Source organism: Micropterus dolomieu, linkage group LG02 (assembly GCF_021292245.1).
Source record: "Micropterus dolomieu isolate WLL.071019.BEF.003 ecotype Adirondacks linkage group LG02, ASM2129224v1, whole genome shotgun sequence".
Classification (NCBI taxonomy): Eukaryota; Metazoa; Chordata; class Actinopteri; order Centrarchiformes; family Centrarchidae; genus Micropterus; species Micropterus dolomieu.
In genome coordinates this window covers 4,846,258-4,857,021 of record NC_060151.1, presented here as the reverse complement: position 1 = coordinate 4,857,021, position 10,764 = coordinate 4,846,258, and positions in this window count along the sequence as shown.

The following is a 10,764-nucleotide window of genomic DNA, read 5'->3' as shown; positions in this document are numbered from 1 at the left end:
TCTGACCACCATGGGATTCAGAGCCTTCAGCTGCTCTGCCCCTCGTCTCTGGAACTCTCTTCCACCAGACATACGTAACATTGACTCGCTTTCCATTTTTAAATCCCGCCTGAAAACATATCTTTTTAAACTGGCATATCCCACGTGATCATACTTTCTCAATTCTTTGTTTCCAGTTGTTATGTACCCTGATTTTATCAACACATTCTCATCTCAATGCATCATAACTGACGCTTTCAGACAGCGTGACAAAGCGTAAGGATTTTACGCTAAAGGTACCCTTCAGCGTCCGTATGAAACGCCCGTTTCCTACGTTGCAGCGACACAAGGGAGGCTAACCCTACCTGTTAGCACATCGGCCATGAGGCCAAATACCTACGCTTTGTCACTCTTTCTCAAATCATTGGTAAATGACGCCCTGAGATGAGAACGGGCTCGATTTTATGCACTGTAATTATAGTTGTTAATTTTATTGATTTATTGTTGTACTGTTTTATTATGTTTTGTGAGGTGACCTTGAGTGTTCAGGAAGACGCCTATAAATAAAATGTTCTATTATTATTATTATTATTATTATTATGTTTAATATTATTAACTGTGCCACACTGATTGTTGACAGACGCATTGATGTATTGACCATTTTTAAGATCTATGTAATCCCTGGAGTCAGAGTGACTCAGAGGGCAATGTGGTATTTAGGATGTGGGAGCCAGCCAGCATTCACTTATCAAGCGCCTCTATTACAGAACCAGGTCCCAGTTCTGGAATCAGACATTACCACTTTTAAGGACTTAAGACTTTTCTGTTTGATAAAGTTCTAGTTATTTTATTTTGTTTATTTTATTCAGGCTGTATTTTATCCAATGTTTGTTGTGCTTTCTGTATTTTGTTTCTGTGTATTTTGTAAAGTGTATTGGGTCCATGTATTTTGGTGATTTTGCACTTTAAATAAAACTTGATTGATTGATGTGTGTGAGTTGCTGTGAGTCTATCATTAGATGCTGAATAAAGAAAATAACAAATTCAAAAACAGTTCAAATACGTTCTCATACGCTCACGTACACAAAACAGACCGATGCACTCCGGCACACACAGCTACTCACAAGTGGCAACCATTAAACATGAAAAAACTTAAATGTTTTAAGTTTGAGTTCTGTTTGGATTGTAGTCTGTTAGCTACAGATGAGCCAAAGCATTTTGTGAGACAGACTATTATTAGAAGTTTGAAGTAGATTTACTGGGAGCCAGTGAAATTATGTGTCAGGACAACATCCGTCCTATAGTTTGTTTTTCGGTTATCCATCAAAGAGGGCCAGCATCCCCGCCCCTTGTGGGAGCCCCTCCCCCATGGGTCGTGTCTGGCCAGGCGGCTGCTCCTGTGGGCGCACACTCACCTGCTCTCTATCAATCAATCAAATTTAGTTTGTCATACAATTCTGACAAAGTTAATGTAATTGAGGGTGACCAAACTGTAACAACATACTGTCATGGAAATTGTAAGACTTTCAAGAATTTATTATTAAAAACAGTGATTTTATATACACGCACACTAAAAGTTATTGTATATATTTTGTTTGAAAGGAGAATGCAAGCGGGAGGGTCACACTAGAGGAAAGGTCATGATGTCACCAACATTGACAGGTTCATTCTGAGTAATGTGAACATACTTTCAACATATCATTGAAATTGGACGAATATATTTGGAGCTATAACATTTGCTATCATGGACTGTGGATGGTGCTATAGGCAAGAGTTATGTAGTCATTGAAATCATAAATTAATATCTTTAGATAATTACATCAACCACGACATTTAACATTTTACTGGATGAAATTACGAGTACTGACATTTAAATTAATATAACTTTAGGCCTTAAAAATACCTCTGTAAAAGCAATAATCCTTCCAGATTTGACTTAACTGATGTAACCCAAATATCTGTACATATATGAATAAATTATAGAGAAAACACACAAGATCAAGAAGTATTTGTCATACCATTTTGAATGTAGTCCCATAGAAAGCCTGTGACTTGGCATGATTTTTCCAGGTTCATATCTGCATCCTCATCGTCACTGTCAGGCTCTGGCCAAATAACCCTCTTCAAGATAATCTACAAGATAAATATCATATCATCCTCACTTTTCACCTTATTCTTTTTTAATTTTGACAAAGATTACCTTTCAGAAACAATGGGACAAGAATGTCTTCTATTAAATACGTGCTATATGCATGTTGCGGAAAATCTGCATATATTGGTTTATAATCAACCAAACTACTTATTATTTTACCAGGGTTATTTTGAATAAATATGATGAGTAATACCTCTGGTTCCATAACATGGGACTCAGATCTGGGAAACAAGACCTCTGTTAGTGCTGGGCATTCCTTCACTATGGGGAGAACACCGGTATCCTTCAAGCTTTTGCGCATTTGCTTTGCTTATTTTTCTCATCTGCCAATGATCTGTTAAAAAGTCACCATGTTATTTATAACACACGTGACCTGCTGGGCCAGCCTGTGGTGCAGGAGGGAAGGTCATGTAGATGACTGAATCTTCTAGACGTAATTTTAAGTCTGGTCCTGATAAAGTAATGGTTCTCAAAATTGGGACTTATGTGGTAGGAAGGCTTCAGCATTTATCAATGCATTTTTTTCTTATTAAATTGTAAGAAAAATTTATACAGGACAGCACGGTGGTGCAGTAGTTAGCGCTGTCGCTTCACAGCAAGAAGGTCGTGGGTTCAGACCCCAGTTGCCCCGGCCTTTCTGTGTGGAGTTTGCATGTTCTCCCCGTGTCTGCGTGGGTTCTCTCCGGGTGCTCCGGCTTCCTCCCACCGTCCAAAAACAAGCAGGCTAGGTTGATTGGTTACCCTAAATTGTCCTTAGGTGTGTGAGTCCCTACGATGGACTGGCGACCTGTCCGGGGTGTACCCCGCTTTGCGCCCGATGTCAGCTGAGATTGGCTCCCGCGACCCTGTACGCAGGATAAGCGGTTGACGATGGATGGATGGAGAAATTTATACAGCATGCAAAGTAGACATATGATACAGTAGGTGTCATGAAAAATGATATTTTAGTAAATGAGTTCTTATAAATATTATCTTAAAAAACATTGTGTATTTCTATACATACTTTACTAACAATTGGGCCATAAAATGCCCTAAGGTTCATTTAAAGACTACACAACCAAACCTCCATCCTCCAACCAACCAATCCTCCTTATGCAAGACATGTTAATTACTCCACAAATTCGGATTATGAAGAATTGTGTACATTATCTCTGATAACTAAACATACCCCATGTTAGGGTTAGGCCACCTTCTGTTACTGTCACTGACAGGTGAGAGATCCCAACTGAAAGCCAAGGTATTAATGGCTTGTCTGTCCTGTGCTGCCAGCTCTGTTGCGGTGGCAGCCCAGCTGTTGGTGAGTGCCCTGTTTCTCCTTTCCTCATTCGCATCCTGGTTTCTCCTGTGTCTCCTCTCTCTCCCTCTGTCTGCTCTCTCCCTCTCCACTCCGGAGCCCGGCTGGTTAGCCACACCTGAGCCGCATTAATCTCCATCCCCGCACCTGCCAGCTATCAGCCTCATCTCGACCAGTATTTCTACCCCGGCTCTCCACTCCATCCTCGCTCGATCGTCACAGCTCCAGACTTGGTGCCACAGCTTCGCTCTAGCATTAATGAACCTTTTTCTTGCTGAACCTTCTCGTTTCCTGCCATCCCGTGCTAACCCTGTCTGTCTGTTTCCTCCCGCCAGGTCCACTCACCTCTGCCTCTCCGTTCGGCCAGCCGGGCTTGCCTACCTGCCTCCTCCTCTCGCCACCTCCACGATGCCCCCCGGTTCTCCCCTCGCTCCCCACCGGACCACCAGCCACCGCATCCTTCCCTCCACGGCCGCCAGCTCACCCTGGTCCTTTCGCCTGAACGCCTCCCGCTCCTCGGTCCCCCGCGTCCACGTCTTCCAGTGCCCATCCTCCCCCCCTTTTTTCTCCAGCCCCTCTTCATCCCCTTTCCCTTCAATAAACCTCTTTTGAAACCTAAAGCGTAGCAGCCAATTCGGGCTGGAACAATGAGGCCCTCTGGTGCGTGTTCCTGGATGGCCTTAGCAACCGGATAAAAGACCTGCTGACCGTTAGGGACACGCCAGGAGGTCTCGGCGCTCTGGTCGAGGTGGCCACCGATCTCGACAACCGTCTGCGGGGGAGAGAGAGAGGGAACGCGTCGCCCGTGCTTCCTCCTCCCCCCGCTCCGGCCTCACACCGTCTCGGGCCTCTGCCTTGCCGTCCCCGTGCTCCGCTCGGTGGTTGTAGTTTGTTTAAGTAATTACAATTAACACTAACTACGGACACAATTTCCACAACATCTGTATCTGGGCAGTTATTCCAGACAACAACAGGAGAATGTTCACTATGGCCATTCTGCGGGCATTAATAAATGTCTAAAAAAAGGATTAATAAAGGACTAAAAAAAACCCTCATGGTATTTCATAGAAGTACCAGGTGCACAAACGACAAGTACATAGACTTTAGTAAAACAAATATGATAAAGATGTCCAATGGAACATATTTTCATATACAGACTCTCACTGATTTTTAAAGTCTATGTCAAAAAGCCACACAAGCCTAACAAGTAACGGTTCTGGATAACCCACTTCATGAAGTAAACCTTGATACACTTTCGGGGCTTCAAAGTTAGTGCTAGGCATGCATGCATATGCCTTTCTTGTGCCCTGGAAACTAGGGCTGGGGTGATTCATCGACGTAATTGCTTACGTAAATACGTCAAATCGCATCCAGCCACATGACCGTCTAAAATTTGGGAGTATTTTAGAATCTCAACAACAACAACGGGCTGTTATTTATTTGGCATAAATTGGTATGTTAATCAAGTCAGCAGTGAGCTGATTGGCTGATTGTGAGGCCAGCTTTTATTTCAAAGGCTGGAACGCTGAAACGGAAATAGGGTACAGACAAGCGCCTGATCAGTTCTGTAATGTCTCAGTTAATATGTACCCATATATTTGCCATGATTTCAGTTGTAAAAAATTAAACATGTTTAATAATCTAAATGATAATGGCAGGATCGGCACTCAGGAGATGAGATTACAGCAAACCACTGTCCCCGTCCCTCATCATTAACAATTGATTTAAGGTGAATTAGGGTTTTCGCTCACTCAATATGGCCCAGAATTACATTAAAAGAGAACCTTCATTTAACATTAAGCCCACAAAAACACACCACTAATGTCGGCCATCAACACATTAACATTAACTAACACTGTCTTAACCACGACTGTTTGCCACTTACAATACCAAGAAAACACTAACGTTAACTTCTTTGACATTTAAAAATTTCCTTTTACTTTGAACTTTTTGCTCATTGACAGACACATATAGAGGAGACGGGGCAGGGTTTTAGGGACAATTTCTGTAAAAACATACAGTCATACTACTGTCAATACACAGATATTTCATTGGCTGCTTTGCGATCCACAGTGTACATAAACAGTACTCTCTACTCCCTGCACTGGGAATGTCAGTTAACAGAACTTCCCTCGAAAAGATTCTTTCATTTGGAACACCCTGCAACATCTTCAAAGCACAGTTCCGCCGTGTGTTACCCTGGTAATGTAAACACCTGCTGCTACTGTGGACATTTACTGAAAATAAATATTGTGTATATATATATATATATATATATATATTAAAACAAACTGATAAAATTACAAAACTTATATTTCTAACTTTTCTATAACTATAACTATTTATATTAAAATATATTTAACTTGTAAATTATTCATATAGATGATAAATCTAGTCATGCCCTCCCGATAACTGTTCAGTGAACACTTAAATATTTCAGGGAAGTCACAGACGGCGAGGATCAGTCTCTCATCCATCTTCTTTTTTTTGCTGCACGTCACGTAGGCTACAGAAAGTTCAAGTCAATGATAGCAAAGAGAAGAGACTGCACACACACACACACACACACACACTCACTCTAACTTTCCTCTCAACCCTGATGTGGGTTTGATAAGGTGCCTGTCTTAAAAAAAAGGTGGAGTGACGTTATGGTTTTTTGGTTTGGGGTTTTTTCTTGTGGTTATGTTAGTAGGCTTGTGTTCTTTCCCTGCTCCTGTGTTCTCTCTCTGTTTCATTCTGTTTCCTGTTTGTGTGCTTCCTTGTGTGTTTTGTGCTGCTTTTACTTTCTGTCATTAATTGTTGGCACCTGTCTCCTTCCCCCAATTATGTTCACCTGTGACTTACGGGTTGAATGGGATTCTGGCAAATACCCGGTGGGCCGACAAACCTTTGGGGCCAGTGTAACGTAAATTATTTATTTATATAAATAATAATTGGCCAACAAAGCACCGACAGCGGCCCATTGGGTAATTTTCCATACTGACAATGTATCAGTACCAAACTTAAGAGTTGCTACGTTATTATTCTACCGTTATGTCTCACAAGTTAGATGCATTTTTTCATTTCACATCACTATTGCCAATCAGGTTTATAGGAAATAATTAAATTCCTTCCAAAGAGACAGACCAAATTAATAAATCGAGTTTAATCACTCAGTTTGCTATCCCCATTATTTCACAAACTGTGGTGGTGCCCCATTTGAAAGAGTATTTTATTAAAGTAGTTTTTCTCCTACACTACTTGAGGTAAATCTTTGATATTGGGCTATATAAATAAACTTGACTTGACTGCTTACCTTTCCTTGACTGTAATGTTTGATATTTGCAGTGCAGAATGACGTATGTGCAGTTTGTTTTCACATTCATCTCCTGAGGGGGGAGGCTTGTCTGTGCTCACCTTAAATCTCAGTTGAACACCTGGTTTCACCAGCAGATTTTTGTGACGTCACAGCTACTTCAATCATAGTCCAGTATGCAACTTACACAAGTCTGATGAGGAGATTTAAAGCTTCCGGTGAGTCAGAGTCTAAATAATCCACCGGGAAACCACGGAACAGGCTGGTACACTTGACATAGTGACAAAGTACAACTATGACAGCAAACAATAGGGAAACAGCCACTTAAATACAGAAGACAGATGGAGGTAACAGAATAATGGTCAGGTGAAACTAATCAGAGGAGGAACAAACAAACAAGTGTGAACAGAAAGGGAAAAGAACAGAAACGAGAGGGAAGGAAAATAACACATAATGTTAGTGACTAGCTGGTGAACATGATGAGCATTTAGCAGCTAAAGAGCCAGCTATATGTTTGCTAACGTTGCTCCAGTATGAGCTGGATATGTAAACAGGCTTTTCAATAACAAATTTGCCATCTCTGCTTTACATCTCGCATGTTGAAGCATAACATGTGAGATTAAAAGTTGATATGGCAGCTGTGCATGGTTGTCCTGGAACCCTCCTGTTAACAAAAAATCCCATCCATCCAACTTGTGCATTTCAACATACACCCTTTATGCATACACTGTGGGAGCATTAATAAATATTCAGATGCTTCCACTTTCTGGCAAAAAAAAGCAACATACGACAAACTGTCTCCCATTCTATCCCTCATTTTGCTGTCTGTTTGTAATGTGGAATACCGAAGCGTAAGTTCTCCTTTTTTTTTTTGGCTGGAAATGAAAGCGCCACACATTTTCAAGTGAAAACCCTTGTTCAAGCAACATGGTACAGTTAGGGGAAGATGAGGATGATGAGAAGAAGGATGAATGGACTCCTAATGCAGCACTTATGTTACACCTGAAATGAAGACATGGTGGTTTCAGGTGCCATAGGTTTATTTCACTGTAAATACAACACAAAGACAGTCTAGAATGAATAATGGCTTCATCTGCTGCTATGTTGACTGTCTTACATTTACAACTGGGCTAACTTCCTTGTAAAACAGGAACACAGCATCAGTCACTCAAATACCAAAGGGGCTACTGCCGCCTACTGGCAGGCGTAAGTATATCTCTACTGCTTCTTAAAGTGAGTCAGGCAAGTTTTCTCCAGTTTAACAGCGACACATGCTGCTGGGGTTCTCAGTCTGCCTGAGGGGAGGGTGGTGGAGAAGGGGTTTCCAGGGTGTGAGGAGTCCTGCTGGATGTTTATGGCCTGTTTACTAATGTATCCTGATAATTGCATCCTCATTTAGTTAGTTGGTGTACAGTAATGAAAGGCCTGCTTTGCATCATCTGAGCTAACAAACACGAGTGCTGGATGTGTTGACAGCCTGCTGTTTGATGCCATGGCAGCACAACGTTGTTAATGACATAAGGCACAGGTGTATGCATTTAACAAGTTACACCAGCTCATGGCATTATAAAGTAATGTTGTACAACAACCCTGAAATGCAATATTATTCTTTTTGTGCCCAACCGACGGAAACTTAATATAGGTTGAAAGTAACGTTAACTGTGAGGGCTGCTTGAGAATTTTTGCATGCCAAAATGTAATTAATGTTTAAATAAATACATTATTCTGTAAATAAATGGATGACATAATACATCCCAATACATTTACAGATGGAATAGCTCAGTGCAGTGAAAAGTGACTTTTGTTCTCCCTTTGTACACAAAAGAGTTATTGAACTCTCTGTTGACCAACAACAATTATTAATGAATGATAGATGTGTTTGTAATTTGGATAGTGGTTTAGAGATGTTGAGTTTCAGTATTCGAAGAGGAAGGATGTGCTGTAAGAAGTGTTTCTGTGAACCACAGTTTTTAGTTCAGTTTTATGGTCTGTGCTGTCACTGATAAATGATACATCAGCCGTCAGCCATGGGGAACAGAAACAAGGCCAACTTTTATTTCTGCTCTTTGTCATTCATAGTATTTTTTGTTTCCAGTTTACTTTGTGTTGAAAATATTGTTAGTTGCATCTTCTGTGTTTGTTAAATGGCGCAGTGGATAAAACGCATGTCTTTAGTGTGAAAGACCTGGGTTCAGTTCCTCACTGTGACACAGCTACTTATGTGTCCCTAAGCGAGACACTCGTTGCTCCAGAAGCGCACAACCTCTGACCCCTAAAATTCAATAACGTGGGGCAGGCTGCAGGCTGCATGCTCTGCTGCTGAGACGCTTCCAGTGGACTTTGACGTCAGGCTATGGACGCATCAGAACCGTGGCGCAGTCATAACGTGCTGTAGCCGGAGTCAGTGGATTCCTGGCGTGACATGTATAGCAAGTCGCTTTGGATAAACGCTTCAGCTGAATCAATCAAAAAGTAAATGTAGATGGTCAGATTAGGGTCTGTAGATTAGATTAGGGGTCTACTCTATATTGAATATTAGATCATTATCATTTTAACAGCTCTGTTGTTACCTAGTCATTGTGGTGTGAGATGTTTGTAAGAGATATTCAGATTCTAACCACACTGCTGAATGCTTTTAGAGGCACAGTAGAACCATTTGTTTTTTATTCTACCCATCTGTTGTAGGTAAACACTGAAACACGGTATTTTATATCTCTATAAATTAAGCATTTTCCTCCTGTGGTCATGTCTTTTAATCCAAATTGAGCGTCCTGCATACAGGATTACCTTATGGCAAATTGTGAATTATTATAATGTATTTAAATTTTTCATGGATATGATTTTTGAAATGTTTGAAATGGCAAATTTAATATTTGTAAGCCCACTCATTCATTTTGAACCATCACGTCCAGACGTACAGAAAAGCCTCTTTGAGCAATGCCCGACACCCAGCAGGACGTCGGCCATTTTGGATTTAATGGTCATTTTTGACAATTTACAGGCTCTGTGCTTTAATAAACTCCTAGAGAATAGGTCCGATCGACTTAAAATTTTCGCTATATAATCCCCATTGACGATTAAAAATTGTACAAATGGTGAGTTTTCATGCCTGTGGTGTGGCATTCAAAAATAATGATTGGCCATGAAACAGGAAGCTGTTGTAACTTCAGCGTACATGCTCACATCTGCACATCTTTGATTAGAGTCACCGCACTGAACACGTCTAACAGCCAATATTCACTCGTAGTCATAGCGCCACCTGCTGGCAACAGGAAGACCATTTCTTGCAGGTTGGGTATATCTACTTAAAAACTACCTCAGAAAACCAAGAGATCTATGAGTGTAAACCTGAACTCTGAGCTGTCAAACTCTGAGTTTTCCGTTTCAGAAAGGCCGGTCAGAATAAGTTCAGTAGTAGTAGAGTAGAGTATGTTGAGCCAGATGGAAGCGCGTGCGTGGGGATGAAAAAAAGCCTCATCAATGGAGCTCTGATACTACGATTCACCATGGCAACGGGTAAATACAGGCAGAGCCTCCATTTTAATCGGTTTGAGCTAGAAATATGAACGCTGCCAACGTGGACCATGATTGGCTCTGAAATGTAGGAGTGGAGGATCGATATGTTAACAACATTACATTTTATACAGCATTACTCATTCATTATTTACCAGACAGGAATTTCCTAAATGATTGATAAAGTGCAGGAATTCTCCTCCAGCCTGTTATTCATTTGAAATAAATAAATAAATATTCATTTATTCAGCTGGAACCTGACAGGACTAAATGTCGGTGGCAATAACTGAAGATGAAAATATTAAACAAATTAGACACAGTTTAGGCTCCTCATGGACCTGTGATTGTAAAGTGAGTCCGACTCAGTAGGCCTATTAATGATTTTTATATGTAAAATGTGTCTAGGTTCAAACTCACTGTGAAGTTTTAGACGTCTATGTTCCATTAATAAAATCTTGCTCATTTTGTATTATATGAAATACATCATATCATCACATCATATCCAGCTGATAACTACGAGAGGAATGTTCA